The 15,967-nt window shown below is 45.6% G+C and overlaps 1 protein-coding gene across 12 annotated transcripts in view; it reads right to left on the bottom strand.

Moving 5' to 3' along the window:
* LOC139820380 (protein turtle) overlaps nt 1–15,967 on the bottom strand; it is a 265,980-nt gene that overhangs the window by 86,277 nt on the left and 163,736 nt on the right. For 10 of the 12 annotated variants that reach the window (XM_071790578.1, XM_071790577.1, XM_071790585.1 and 7 more), the window contains one exon: nt 9,252–9,290. The exons of 1 other annotated variant lie outside the window; for it this stretch is intronic. The gene's annotated coding sequence lies outside the window, so the exon portion shown is untranslated. Of the gene's footprint in view, nt 1–4,039; nt 5,731–9,251; nt 9,291–15,967 lie in introns of those variants that run through there. One more of the 12 variants, XM_071790581.1, reaches the window with a different exon arrangement.

The raw sequence follows: 15,967 nt of genomic DNA, 5'->3' as shown, positions 1-15,967 counted from the left end.
CTGCGAGCAACAATGCATTTTTTTCCTCTTCGCGCCCACCCACGCGACTCTGTAAACGTTTAGTTACGATACAATTGACGGGAGAATAAAAAAAAAAGAAAAGTCCTCGAACGCGCGCGCGAAAAATAGTTGTATTCTTGTTCGTGCGGATGAATATTAATGCCCGATCGAAACTGCAGTCCCGATAAGACACCGCTCGCGTGTGCGCACGCACACGTACGTACATGACGTACATGTACCCTGTTTCAGAATTTTATTGAATAAGCGATTTTCAAACACCGCGATACACTTTCCGCGTCCATGCGCTCTATATACATTTTTACAAAGCTCCGCGCAAAGCGCCTTTTCAAAAGTCCAGTCGCTAATTAGATAAACTCCGTCGTAGAACAAAGGACCCGCGTAATCGTAGTGATTTTTCCGTCCGTCTCAAAAGCACCCCGCGAAAGTATCTCACGAGATTCCCGATACTTCTGATTACGTGTCCTGTAAAAATTATTACGCCCGACCGGTTGGCGTAGAAGAGCCAACGAACGGAATATGGGCAGAAACAATAACTGGCCGATGGGTCGCGGTAGATTCAATTACAAGAAATCGCCGAACTTCCACCCGCCGCGGCTCTGTGCACGGCTGTGCTCTCCTTCGTTCCGCCAGCCCCTTAACCCAATTCTATACATAGGTTTTGCTGGCCAACCGATCGGTTGGGGCCGCTGTCGAGCGAAGACTAATGTTCGTCTAACTGGTCGTTTCTCCGCAACACCGACTCATTTCTGACGAGAACGAGCCACGGGGGGATTCCTCCGCTCCGCATCGCGGCGCGGCTTTTACCTGCTTACATCGGAAGAAAATTAACTTGACCAGCGTGGCGAGTACGCGTATCTCGTCTCCCATCATAAAAGCTCGAATTGTCGACGTATTGCATTCATCGCGTATAATATATAAGAATCCTCACATCGGATTGTTTTATATCCTTTAATAAAACGAAAATGATTTCAGACTATACAGATAAATAGTACAGTTGTTGGTCACTCTACAATGATTGGCCACATCTTAAAAAAATTTGGAGATATTGATTTATTTCTAATTTTATTATATTTTTCAGTCTTTTCTACCCCTATTTCATATATAATTCTTTTAAATTGGTTAATTAGACTTAGCTTTATATGCGATCAAAATTATGGACCTTTGATCGCGTATAAAGCTGGGTCTAATCAACTAAATCTTAAAAAATTATATATGAAATAGGGGTAGAAAAGACTGAAAAATATAATAAAATTAGAAATAGATCGGTATCTCCAAATTTGCGAAAGTTAAAGCATAAACAAACATTTCTGCAAAAATTCAAAATTTTATTAAAAAAGAACCCCTTGATTATTAGAAATTTTTATTCATTCTATTATATTCTTCAGTTTTTTCTACCCCTATTTCATATATAATTCGTTAAGATTTGGTTGATTAGTTCTGGAGTTATAGAAATTTCGGTAAATTTGGCACATACACACACACACATACACACATACACACATACATACATGCAGACATTTTTAAAAATTGCAATTTTTCGACGTTTTAGAACATTCTGAACACATTCAGAAAAACAAAAAAATTTTTTTTTACGAAAACAAAGCTTCCTCTATGAGGAAGTAAAATTAAAGATTATAAAGAAATACTATTAAAATGTTTTTAATTATAAAAAAATAATAATTGTAAAAAAATATGTTTGTATTTATAATTAAAAATATTTTAATAGTATTTCTTTATATCTTTAATTTTTTAAGATGTGGCCAATCATTGTAGAGTGACCAACAACTGTACTGTTTACTATGTTGTCATTAAGATTTACTGTAAATTCTCTCGCACATCAAAGAAGTTATCTTCGACCTGAATACTGCAATAGGGAGTATACAAGGTGCAGATATAAACGTCACGATTGAATCGTAACTTTGTATGCTTCGGTAATCCTCGAGATGGATTTTAATATATTCGTAAATAAACGAGCGGTAGGAAAAATCGGCGCACGATACATAAATTATAGCAAGTTCATGCTTTCAGAGTTTGTAAATTGTATTCCAGGTCGGCGAATCTATTCCGCGCGTGATTGGCTCTGTGGGGTTACTGAACCGTGAACCTGCCCTTCGTACATTTCCTAGGTTAGTAACATCAAAGAGGCAATAAAATCGCCGTCGGGACAGTCTGTGGCGGCACATCGTCGATCTTGATCGATATATATATAGATCGCGCTACGGGATTTTTAATCTGCGAGAGATTCAACAGTCGCGAAGGGCGAAGGCTCTCGAGAGGTCTATCGAAAAGAACCAGGATCTTGGGCAAACTGGCTCCGACCACCAATGGCAACAATGGCGCGCTAGAAAATTTTAATTACTGCTTCTTTTTTTTTTTATTTTTAAGAACAGAAATTGACTGGCCAAGCACGAAAATGATTATAAAGTCGATGACTGTGGGGGAATAATTTGTTCTCTTCCAGTCGGGGCGTGACTATCCGTCAATATTTGTTACTACGCTCGTAATTCATTTCAATGAAGAGCATTTTGCATTATATTTTACACGTAAACGCGTCTGTCTGCATTATATTTTACACGTACAAGAGCAGTCATGTAATATATATTTTTCTCCAGCGTATATGTTATTTAAATGTTATTCGCGCCGCTGAATGTACCAAGCGACATTGCGTCAACGTGTCACCTACTTCGTTATCCTTTAATCTCGTTATAAAAAAATAATTTTTTATCTATTCTACTTTATTTCTCTTTCGCCTCCGATATTCCCATATACGTGTGCGAAATTTTTGCGAAATGCGGACAATTAGAAGAAATGTTTATTTACCAAGTGCAATAACGCGAGCGCGATTTACATCTCCGCCCCAATGGGTTATCGCGTTCGTAATTCTCGTCTCGTAAAAACCCATTTTCCCTGGCTTACATATTCGCAGTCGATATTTACAAGACACTCCGGCAATTCGAAACGTTCGTTTGTCGCGGACGGTTCTCGCTGCGGTCGCAACGCTGTCAGAAATTATGACTGGATCGCAACAACGCCGAGGCACAAATCAATCCAAAATTGCTTCCATCAACTGCCAGCTGCAGCAGTTGCGTGTATGCGTATCGCGCGCATGTTTGGAATTCGTATTGCCGCTAAATTCGAGGCCAGACATCGCAATCTCGTGATGCACGAAACCCGCGTCAGTTCGTGCCCGCGTGAAGCAGAAATCGATTTCGGTACCATTGACGTAATTAATATCGCTTAACAATTGCAACGTTGTATTATATTTCTTCCTCGTTCGTATATACGCAAGTCACGTAAAAATGTATTTTAAAAAAGTACGTTCGTCAAATAAAGATGCGTTAAACAACAATCACGTTTCACCTAGATATCAATGTCTTGTATCCCCGACTCTCTCAGCTTCTCTCGTCGCTTCGATCGTGGATAATTATCTTACCGACTCGCGGGCTACTGCACGTGCATTCCGCTGATCAAAGGGAACACGAATCTCGGGGCCTCGTAGAGATCATTCGTGAGGATCCGCCATGTATGCAGTCAGGTGACTTCTACGCGCGCGTAATTAGTACTAATTACCCGCAAGCCGCTGGGTCGCACGGGCCTCATCGGCCGAGCGCATGTATCACGACCTATCCTCACCCTCGCCAACCCTTCTCGCCAACCCGCGTCCGTCGTGTCGCAGACGAACCTAACCTGCCCGACCCCACCGCGCTGGTTGCAACCTGCATCCAGCATGGAACGAGGCCATGTGCACTATCAGGCCGGACAGTCGAGACGGCGGCGCGAGGCAAAGGGAGGGCAGAGGGAGAGAAAAGGCGAGCCGAGGTCGAGAAAACCGGTGCTCGCCCCGTCTCGCCCCTTGGCCATCCTTCCCTCCGTCGCGTCGTCGTGTCGGGAGCAAGGTTACTCCTGGAGTCGCATCGCCATGGGGAGTCTCGCGGCGCGGGGTGGAAAGGGCAAAGAGGGAGATGCGCGCGGAGAAGAAAAAAGAAAAAGGAATCGACTGCTGATGCCGGGAGCTTACCGGGAGCCTGTTAAATCCGGACCCTGAATTCCTCCTCCCGGTCTCTTCGCGGTCTCTCGCTCTCTCGCTCGCCGGGGTGTGGTTCCTTCGCGTACGGGCGGGGCCAGGATCACCCCACGGGATTAAGGACTTTGGACTTGGCTGGATTCGGGAGGCTCGCGCGCCCGTCTCCGAGATAACGTGTCCGTGTCCGGTGTCCGCCCGCGCGCGCGGGTTTCCACGTTTTCCTGCGTGTAAAGGTCGCGACGCGACGATACGTCGGACTATCGACGATAAAGAACGAAAAACGGAAAGGATGACACGGCGGGAGAGGGGCGTCGAAACAGCGGTGTGTCTGTGCGTGGGTGTAAGTCTCTCTTTCTTTTACGTTCCTCTCGCGCGTACACGGATGTACGTCTCTATATATCCGTCCACCGTGTACCGTGTCTATGTACGTATACGTATGTGTGCGCGCGCGCTTGGGGCCGATTATATGTGTGTGCAGTCGAATCTGTAGCAGCACGAGCGCGGGTGTAGGACGCGATGATGATAGGTCGGGTGTATATGTATATATATATACATATATACACGCGGCGCGCGTTGGTGATCAGGACCGACGGGATATGTGTATGTATGTGTGAAGGTTTCTGGAAGAGAAGTGGATCAGGATGAGGGGGATCGGCCTAGAGACGAGATCCTGCCTTCGCTAGGACATTGTTATTCCTAGTAGCACGTCGCGGCGAAACCCAGCCGCTGCCAGCTCGATCCACCCGCGGCGGCCACCCCCGCCTATCTTCGCACCGATGTTGGTGCCCCGATCAGAACTTCGCGAAGGCTCCCTCGCCGGATCCCGCGCCGCTGCTCCGCCTCAGTCACGTGTCCGGTCGTACCGCGACATCGCGTATCGGGGTCTCGATTGTCACCACGATCTTCTCTCGTCCGTCATCGATTCACCGTATAGGGTACACACCAGCGGCACTAACAACCCGGGAGCTCGTGCGGGAACCACGGTTCCGTGGGCGAGCGCGCGCGCACCGACGTCGCCGGGATAAAGTCAGGTCGGATCACTGAGTTTCGGCGGACGCGCGTAGATAACCCGCGGAGATGACGATCCGCGACCTTCAGCCTCGACCTTCGCGATCGATGGCGGCGCGGGCGAGCCAGTCGAGCGCGTGTCGCTCTCCACCGCCGCCGCGATGGATCCCCGTGCGACGACGATCGCCGTGGATCGTTGCCGTCACTCGCGTCACTGCTGGTCGGATCGCGTGCACTCCGACGACGCGTGACAAGCGGAAAATGCGTCGTCGTCGCCGCCGCCGACGCAACGCGATTCACCACCGCTCGCGGACTCTCTTGTATCGCGAGTGATCGCGAGTCAAGAGCCGCTTTTCCACGTTTTCTCGGAGCCGCGTCTTCGCAACGGCGGTCGGCGGTCGGTGGCCGTCAGTGTCGGGGTACCGCGGCGGGAGTCGCGAAGAGAACGCGACGACGAGTGGAGGAGCGCGCTTGCGAGGGCGCGCGGACGCCCGGAGTCGAACGGCTTGTCGCGCGGGTGCGCGACGACGCACAGTCGCCCGCGAATTTCACCAGGTCGCACGTCGCCGCCGATCGCGGAGCCCTGAAGAACACGTAACGCGCCGCGAGGGTGTACACCGAGGTACCGCTTGCCTGGCGATGCTGCGCGGCGCCATGACAGCGTTAGCTTCTCCACCGTCGTCCCCACCTAAACAACCCCCACCGCCGCCGCGCCCTCCTACCCTCGTGCCGTCAGATACCCCCTGATACTCACATGCCTCCTCGTCCGCCCCCTGCACCCGCCGATCCCGCCGGTTCTACCGCGACGACGCACCCCCTCGTTACCCCCTCGCCCAGTTTTAACCCTCCGCGGCTCAACAACCCCCTAGCGCCCCTCGCGGCCGACCATCCTACCTCGGCCCCACCAACGCAATATTGATCGGGCGGAAGGGCGGCATCCAGGAGCGTAAGGATTTACCGAGAACACCCCGGGGCGACCATCCGTCGTCGCCCCGCCTTTAACCCGTTTCTGTTTTCTCAGTTTTCCTCCTACGGGTTTTTTTCCCACTCGCCCTATGCGCGGGCTATATTCTACAGGATTGTTTTTTCTCGAGATGTTTTTTTCGTTAATATTTTCCTTATCTCGAGGGCACTCGTTCTACGGAGAGAAGACGGTGAAGAAAATCGTGGGGATGTCGCGGAAGTCACACGTGGAGCGCTGCGTGCGGATAAAACCCGAAATTTTGGCGTTGCGGATTTATGAAACAGAAATGCAACGTCGTCGGAAGATTAAAGCTTGTATCTTTCCAAACATTTACTCGACTTGCGTTCGGTATTAAACGATAGTCGGCTAATATCACTGAATAAGATACAACATCTATATTAATTTAACCGGATTTAACTTAGAAGAGATTTGAAAATTTGTACGCAAATAATGTAATAAATATATATATCCTGCTAATTAATTATCTTTCTAGCTAATTGTACTACCGCTACTTCAAAGTCACACGGTTAACTTTAAAATGACTTTGCTATCGTTGATAACTTCATTTCGATTTACGCCAATTTGGGCGCAGAGAAAACTCGTTACAGAGTTCAGTTTACATAGACCGCCGCTGATAGAAGAACTTAGGGTTTGTCTTTTAAAGCCAACGGGTCGCGCTAGAGGGAGGGGGGCGGGAGAGAGGGAGAAAACTACGTTTCGTCTCAGGATGACGCTCAGTTTTATGGGAGCCTTCTGTCATCGGCCGTGATTAAAGGGCGAAATTAAATCACGTTTCAGCTCCCGACATTGGATAAACTCGACAACCATAAAAACATATTACCCTTTTCCCTTCGTCGACGTGTGTATACCGATAAAAAAAAAAGATCGGAGAAAATTTCCAACGGGCGTACCGCTATATTATCCTCGTCGAACGTAACTTTGGGAAACAACGGGCGCTCAGAAAGTAAGGTAAGGCTACTATCGAATGCTTTCCTGCACTCGTTTTTCAATCGTGACGGACCGAGATGGCAAGTATCGTGGGCGCTAAGGATGGACGAAATGTGAAGATCTCACTTTACAATTTCGTGCTCGTCGGAAATATAGCAAGATATAATTTTTAAGTTTTCATCATTTTAGCATCTGGGCTGCACACATAGTACGCGCGCGCGCAAGAGAGAGAGAAAGAGAGAGAGACAAACATTTGCATAATATCTTCGCTGGGTGTATACTATATTTTCTGCCGCCGTCGTGGAACATCAAGGGAGAAAATGGTAGCCGAAGGCGAGTCCGCGCCAAGTGCGCTAAATTTAATTAAGCACGCACGGGACTTCACCCGCGTCGAAAGCCAAAAGTATATAGCTCCTTTCTTAATTTATTCATCTTCGCGGGAAGAGGGGCGTCGTCGGTGACGGCAAACGTAATTTTGCGAATGTTCCCCCGAAGATTTCTCGTTTAGGCAGCTGTGGATGCGACACATATGTCGTAATATAAAGCGCTAAAAAATTTTTACACGGCCGTACGATCACTTTAATATTGCGTTTACTATTCGTTTAACATTTGGGACTACTATCGCTACTTCAACGAAGCGATATTTATTTTTTTAATTTAATATACATCTTTTGAAAGTTTAATTACATACGGTCATTCCCTCCGGTGTGATCCCCGATAGCGAAGCGCGCGTATTAGAATTAACATGCATATGCATATGCAATGGAAATTCGACATTAATAACACATCTACGTGATTCGCCGTGCGATCAAAGGAACTATTAGGCCACAAATTTCACGGTCCGGCTTCGCAAAAATATTAATAGGCGCCTTTCGTTTCGACGAGAAAGCTGGCGCCCAAAGCAACAATTTTCGCATTTCGTTCTCGATCGAAGGTGATTTACATAAAAGTACGAAATTGGGGCTCGTAGCCACATACGTAAGCGTATTTTTCGAGGAAAGTGTAATTTCAATTTAATTTTGAAATTAAAATTACTTAAAATAGACATGCTTGGAAGATAAATATACTTAGCGAAAGAAATTATTACCATTAAATTACTATTAAAGCAACCGATAAAAATTTAGTTATCAACAATTTCTTTGGAATAGTTATTTGTGTAACAAGTGCGGGAAGTTGAGAATTGGACACGAGTGCGGAGTGGACGCACGAGCCGAAGGCGAGTGCGATCACCCGCACGAGTGTCCAATTTGGTCCAATTCTCATCCCGCACGTGTTACACACCCTATTTTATATTACAAAGTGCGTGGAAAGTGGCCCATTATTGCGCGCGCGTCATCTGTGCGACGGATGGCCGATTCCATACACGAGTCAAAACAGTGCGGTAATGTTTACATTACCGCACAGTTTCGAAGAAACAGTGCGGTAATGTTACATTACCGCACTGTTTTGACTCGTGTATGGAATTGGCTATTTGTCACACAGATGGCGCGCGCGTAATGGGCCACTTTCCACGCACGTGTGATATAAAGTATATTTCTCTGCCAGATCTCTCCTTTATATTTAACCGGAAACATCTTTACAATCGCAACGCAAGAACGAACGTAAATGTTGTTGCATAATCCAAGCGCAGGATAAATCGCGCCGCGTGATAATGGAATGCAAAAACTTTCGCTGTTCCGGCGCTCTCGATACAAAAGCGACGCCGTCGAATGCCGACTCGCGTCGGAATTGTTTCGAGCACTTTACAAGAACGAGCGAACTTTTCGAGGGCCCCGAGAGAAGGAGACGCTCCGTGGCGTCGCGCTGCTTGTTGTTACCTCGATAAATTTCAGATACGATCAAGTGTTCGCCGAGTATACGGACGAGAGGCGCGTTCGTGTCAGACTGCGGAAAACAATCGCGGCCTTTCCCGCGCCCTTTACAAATTTCTCGGACTTTGGACGCCTCGGGATTGCGCCGATTGTCTCACTGAATTGATCTTTGAACCGAAATTAGTAGATCGTTGAGAATTTTTCATATTCAAACTAGAGTGTGTATGAATTATCTTTTTATACAAAATAATATTGAAACTACAGCCAAAGATTTACGTAATAAAATCGAATCTATGCCCAGGATAACATGGATATAATTTAACATTCATTCCACGTTTCCACCTCCGTACATTTGCTTAAAATTGCATATCCCCATTAAGAGAACCGCGAACAATTTCCAAATTCAATCTACGTTAAAGCGATTATCTTTAGAGGTCAATCTTGATGAACCTCTGTATTATTAACTGAAACTTACCCTCGGAACGCGTTGGGATCCCGGGGGCCGCCTCAGGATCTGAAACAAGAAGAAACAACAGCTGGGCTTAGAGACGTGATACCGTGAAAAGTCGCGTTAGAACTTTTGCAATTTACAGTCTGGAAAATCCCCCGTAAGAGCGATCGCATGACCGGAGGAAGGGCAAGAGTACATACAGGTACAAGGCTGGCGGAAGTAGCCGAGGTAACACAAAGGCAAGGATGCACGAGGTGGTGTCGAGGAGGATTTTAGATTGAGAGAAGAAGTAAGAACGCGAAGAGGGCGAAAGGAAAAAAAAAAGAAACCTCCGGCGTGAGAGTCCTTGGATTCTCTTCGATTTGGCAACCTGGTTACACTGAGACTTAATCGAGAAAGATCGCGCTTCTTCTCCCCCGCTTCGAGCGATTGAGGAGAGATTACGACTGGGAGCCGAATGGATAATCAGCAATCGGTGATTTAATCAACTTTAGACGATAGATTGTATGAAGCATCGTTATCCTAATTTGGACATAATCCTACTTGGAACGAATGATGGAACTGTAATACGGGATCTTGAACGGTGCAAAATACAGCTTAGTTTTTAAATTCAAACTTAATTGCTTTGATTTCTACTGTTACTTCTATAGTTTTTGCGGTTTGCGTGTACCTACACGAGTGCATGACGAATGTACACGTACAGTTTGAGTTTTGTTTGTAGATAAAGAACTTTGCCCGTTTTATTAGGTTTTGGGCCATGAACGCACACTTGACTTCTATATGCATTTGTAGAAGAGATTAATGGAAATAATAATAACGTAGTCTCACACAAAGTCCCAAAAACGTGGGAAAAGATATGTTCTAGGATGTGAATTTCGCATATTACCATACGTAATATTAGCTAATTGGCCCTAAAAACTTTACACTATTTAACTTAAATATTACTAACTTTATATAAAATAACATATTTTATAATGTCGTCCAGACTTTCTTGCGCTCAGGGCATTTTCCTAAACGAACAAACTTATTAGTTTGTTTGGCGTAGACTCAAACCTGCGGCTGGTTTGTTGCACTTTTTAGTCGAAAGAAAAAAAGCAACCACAAGAATCAAGCTACCATCAAAGCATATTGAAGATATTTTTATATCATTTTCTGACAATTCTGACGGTGAAGGTAATAATGAATAGGTATTAAGATTGGTAATTGAACCGGTCCTAGAACCTAAACTTATTTTTCTAATGATGACACAACAATACCTACAAAATGGTATATGATTCAATGTTGTATGCCAATGGCCCATTTTGGGTGAGGTTCTTTTCACAGAGAAATTTTTAGATTCCTGAATTTAGTCCAATATATCAAATTTTCGATGTTACAATATTAACTTTTTTATGACTGGGAGTAAACGCGGTACACATGTCTGTCTACTCACCCCTGCCGAAATAGTAGCTACGAGAGAATTGGTGCACAAGTTTCGAGACGGCATTCCGGTGTTACCACGTGCATTAGTGGCATTTCTTTCGATGGGGGTGGAGTGCGTAGATAAGAGGAAGACGGTGATGGCGAGAGAACGGTCGATATACTTGTCACGACCAGACTGTTCAGTCGTTAGAAGAGGGAAAAAACGGGGAAACGAGCGAGACTGCGGGAGCAAAGCTCTGGATATTCAGACGAAAACCGTGTCGAGAATGGATAGACCCGCAATAAGAGCGGAAAATGGAGGACTTAAAAGGCGGAATTTTTTTCCGCTCATTTCTCCTCTCGCTTTTTTTTCCCCTCGCTTTCGGCATAGATAAAAATGTACGTATTTTATCATATTTCAAAATGTCAGAACGTTGCGTGCGTCAATGCACTTTTTTTCGACAGAAGTATATAGTTTCGCCGAGAGAGAGCCGATAATAAAGTAATTCACGTCACCGCCATTCGCGGATATCGATCTGTTTAGGGAGGAGAACTCGGTCACGAAGGCCCGTAAATCGCGCCGCCGTAGATTATTCGCTCGGAATCGCAGAATATTCGGTCGCTGGAAATAAATGAACGTTCGCGGTACAACGGCAGCGGCAGCAGCAGCCCGGGCACGGCGGTTTCGTCGTCCGGGAAGCGTTTCCGGCAGAGAAATGCTAAACCGTAAATTATTAAATAGCTACACTTAACGAACCTGCCGTGCGGACATAAAGAAAACCAATATATTTTACGGGCCTGTAAAATTCGCGCAAAAGTTTGTTGATACGAAAGTAGCCTTCCGTGAAATCCGTCTTTCGCGAGAAGCACTCGAATGTACCCGCAACATTCCGCTGTACTGCTAAAAGTATAAACATTTTTCTACAACTCTTTGCTGTTAAATATCTTTTCCAGCAGGTTGTACAGATCAATAACGATATGATATTCGATGATTATTTTAAAACAACAATTATATTTAATTCTTTAATTGTATTCATTATGAATCTATAACGTAAAACTTAATTACCAAGATTAATTTTTGTAACGAAAGATAGATATTAGAAAAGCTGTTAATTATAAAAACTGTAAATAATTAATTAATAAATAACATTAAATTTTATCAAGAAAATGGCGAATTTTTAACTTAAGCGTAAATCTATAATTAGTTTAAAGTTACGATAGTTTTAAATTATTTCGCATGACGACAGAACTTGTGAATTCAGGACACAGAAAATATAAGTAATTCACGATCAGTGAATAATAAATTATTAAACCTTGGAGTAACGACGAATGTCAAGAAGCACTTCAACGAAGTTATATTATAGCGTAAACTTTAAAAATGAGAGAAGAGATAAGGAGAAGAGACGAAGTTTACGTCACGCGCTACATTGTTAAAAATAGTTTCATTGAAGCGCTAATGTGATTGCAAATGTTTGGAATGGCACGGATAGTTTATCATAAATGTCACGTCTGTATTTTATAAATGCGTTCGCGAGCCGAGGCGGCGAAGCCCGCGGAGACGTGACTTTAGAATTCCGCGAACTCCATCCAACTCTCATTTGCACCGAAAGTACACTGAAACTGCGACGAAACGCGATGCTTTCTTTTGAAATTCATGCAGTACCTGGTTAATCGAACGTGAGCTGCGACGCCGTCGGCTATTAAACTTTATAAAGATTGCCGCTTGCGCAATTGTTGCCGGGTAAACGTTTACGGTAATTCGAGCAAGAATCACCAGAGTATTCGTTGATCCTCTCTCGCCGTGGTTATCTCCAAAGCCCACCAAGTTGAATTGTGACGTAAGCTCAATAGAAATAAACAAATTTCCAAGTTTCGTTTCCTCGTCATTAATCCACCCTCCGACATGATCCATAGCAACATCTAGCGAGGATTTCTCGTTTGCATTCGTCGCCCCCATTGTCAACACGATGACTTCTTCTAACTTCACGGGCTTTTTCATCCCTTCCGCACTTTCCTCCCTCTTCTCATGTACTGTCGCGGAAAGGGGAGAGGAAGAAAAACTACTCACTTCGGCCTACGCTTTCCCGGCGCGACACGTCGAAATTGGCTTAAGCTTCTAGGCGGAAGAGATCGAAGGATGAAAGTGATTTGCCTCGAGGGCGTAGTGCTCTTTCGCTATCCCCTCTTTGGAATTGACGAGAAATCTAGGAAACTGCAGGTCCAAATCTAATCGTCCGCTCGCCCGTCCCGTGAGAAATGTCCCGTGGAGCTACAAGGCTCGATTCGAGAACTTCTGGCCATGCCTGTCCCTCTTTATTGGCCGTGCGACCGTGGTGCTTCTCTCCCTACTTATCGAATCCCGCAATTCCAATTTTATGGTGGGAACGCGTGGCTTTCCTGATGGACGTTCTAAAATTTGATCAGTGAGAAAAGCTAATCGGACGAGCTAATCATAGAAAATTAAACTGGCGAGGCGTCTCTCGTTAAATCACGTTTGTCTAGACCCGGATAGACGACGAGGTGCAACGAATCGCCATTTGCGACGAGCGGCATCGATTTAAATCGCTTCCTCGATACGCGCCGAAGTTAGAATGCACCGGGCGTCATCGGTATTGAAACCGCGGGTATATCGACAAAGGCAGAGCGCCGGTTCTAACTTTAGCGCGACGCGGGGTGTGCGCGACGTTGTATCGGTGTGTCGAACCGTGTCAGTGCGCGAGAGTCGAGACGTACCGTAAGCCTGTGTGACGGCACGGGGACTCTAATTTTAGATAAATCCATTCGCCAGCCAATATCAATCTAAACTCATCCGCCGTGCAAAGGGATCCGCGCGATTGTGTACTCTGGGGAGAGGGGGGTGGGGTGGCCGACGAGAGCACAACGCTCTCGGTCTACCCGAAACCTCCATGCCCCACACATACACACGCGCGCATGGCCGCCTCGTGTTTACACCAATGATCTTCATGCGGCGGGTCGGGTATGAACATCGAATCGCTCGGCAGAAAATCGATGTCTCTCTCGGCTACCGAAAGGCTGCTGGCGCGGGCACACCGAGTGCGCCCGGAGGTCCGCGAGGAAGTTCAGACGGCTAGAAGGTATGCATTAATGTATGCATGCACTTCAACTGCGTGCGTACAGGTGCACGTAATTTCATTCGGTAATCACCGCTCCCATAAACAGGTGGTCGGAATTTGCAGACCGAAGTTCAGATTGAAATCGATTAGCTCCGCTGTGGAAGTTTCACATGTGTGTTGCAGCACCGTCAGCATCTGTCGTTGGATAATGATGGTAATTTTGCATATTTCGCCCCTCTGAATTATATCGGAATACTCTGTGTCCGCCCTGCAGTTTAAACTGCGACAAATCTAATTCCGCGAAGAGCAACTCGGATACGTTAATGGGGTACGATTCCAAAGTTGTACGCCCCTAATTTTCGACGATGATATATATCCGCGCGAGGGTCTTTTCGAGGATTACATCGATATCGTTCTTATCTAGACTAGCGCGGCGGGACACGTTTGACATTCTGCCGAGGGGCTTGGTAATCGCCCTTGATATTCCGAGGCATTAACTGACTAACTTTCACGCTTTCTGCATGTGCATACTAAGTTTTAAGGAAATATTACGAGGGCAAAGTCGGAGGGGAACTGTCTTAAATGAGCGATTCAGCCAGACGCTTACAGCCGCTGAGAAAGGGAAACGGAGCATTGCTCGGACCGACGAGAGCATTGAAATGCAAATGGACGGCTCGTTTCAGCAGCCACACACTTGTTTCGGTGTTCATGCATGAGCGGAGGATTTAGGATCGGCGCGGCGGGCGTGCGTCTAGCTGCTCGTCTCACGTACGACTGGGCAAAGCTCCGTTCGCAGCGCAGAGTGCAGACCTGAGGCGCAGCCTCGCTGAATGCAACGTCCATGAAATTGTATTAAGCTATTTCTAACATTATCGCGCGAGTACACGTGAATTACACATGCCTCCCTGTTAATAAACAATATTTCCGTCGATTACGCTGATGACTACGGTATCAGATGCCGTTACGAACGAGAGAAATTGTTTCGATCAACGAGTTCAATTACTGCGCGATTAGTGCCGAAATGCATTTATGATGCATTTTATTAAAGCTGCCTGCCCATTAATTAATGATTATCCGGCGTCCCTTCCCATACCCTCCCCTCCTGCGGTGCAAATGAAAGCCGACGCAATCGTGGTCAGTCTGTTAACATCGATAATATGTAATTACGTCTATCATCCTGTCTATGGATTACCGTATATACATATCTATAAGATCTATATATATTGTGTGTATATATATATTCAGTTCTTTATCTCGCAGATATCATTCCAGCAGCTATCGGAATGTGTTGCTCTCGCGTATCGCTTTCATTTATTTATTTATCTGTCGGGGTGTACACATAGCGACGCTGTACACGGGTCGCCACCCGTAAAGAAGAGACGACGCCCGCCGTCGACCTCAGGATGATTGCTGATCGAATTACCGGACGGACCGACTATCGACGAAGGATTCCTCGGATTCCGTAAGACCGGAAATTTAATTCCGAAGTCCACCACAAAGGACGACTGGGCAGCGGGATTAACGAATTCGACTTCCCTCCGGATTCTGCCGAGGCTTTTGCTTCTTCTCCTTTCTATTTTTTTTCCTTTTCTCCACGTCCACCGGATGGAAGGCACGATTTGTCGATTCCTGAGAAGTACGAGAGAAGACCGCCATAGACTTTGTCGACTTCGGCTGCTTGACTCAGTTAATTATAGACTAATGGAAGCAAAAGTTCCCTCAATAAACGAACTTGAGGGTAGACAGGGAAAAAGAGCCGGGACATTATGGACGGACTAGATGGTCGTTTGCGTTAGAATCTTCGAGAGAAGCTTCTTCAGTAGTCGCCTTCTAATTATGTCAAATATTCCGTGAATTATCGCAGAAGCAACTTGAGATTCCAATAAAACAACTCGCCATTATTATTATTACGTTTGATGGAATGGCAAAATGTCAAGTGATAATAATTTTACTTGCCGACACTTATGTTGCAATCTATTTTTCACTGTATATGTACTTGCTTCAGTGCTAAAATTTGTATATCATACTACAGGCTTTCCTTAGATTATGAATGGAAGTAACAATCAAGTGGTTGTTTTGATTAAAACAGTTCAATATTTATATGAATGCAAACTTCATATATATTGCATCGATTTCTAATAAAACTGGTAGTTCTGTCGATGGATATAGTACGAGAATTCGTGGGGTGATCGCGTTCTACGGAATTAGTGCAGCAAATTCGATGTATCGAGAAAAGATAGGTGAGATGAGATACGTAGCCTGTAA

The sequence above is a fragment of the Temnothorax longispinosus genome, chromosome 10 (assembly GCF_030848805.1).
Source record: "Temnothorax longispinosus isolate EJ_2023e chromosome 10, Tlon_JGU_v1, whole genome shotgun sequence".
In the NCBI taxonomy this organism is placed as follows: Eukaryota; Metazoa; Arthropoda; class Insecta; order Hymenoptera; family Formicidae; genus Temnothorax; species Temnothorax longispinosus.
Note: the sequence above shows the minus strand (reverse complement) of the source record. Positions and strands in the feature narration are given on the sequence as shown.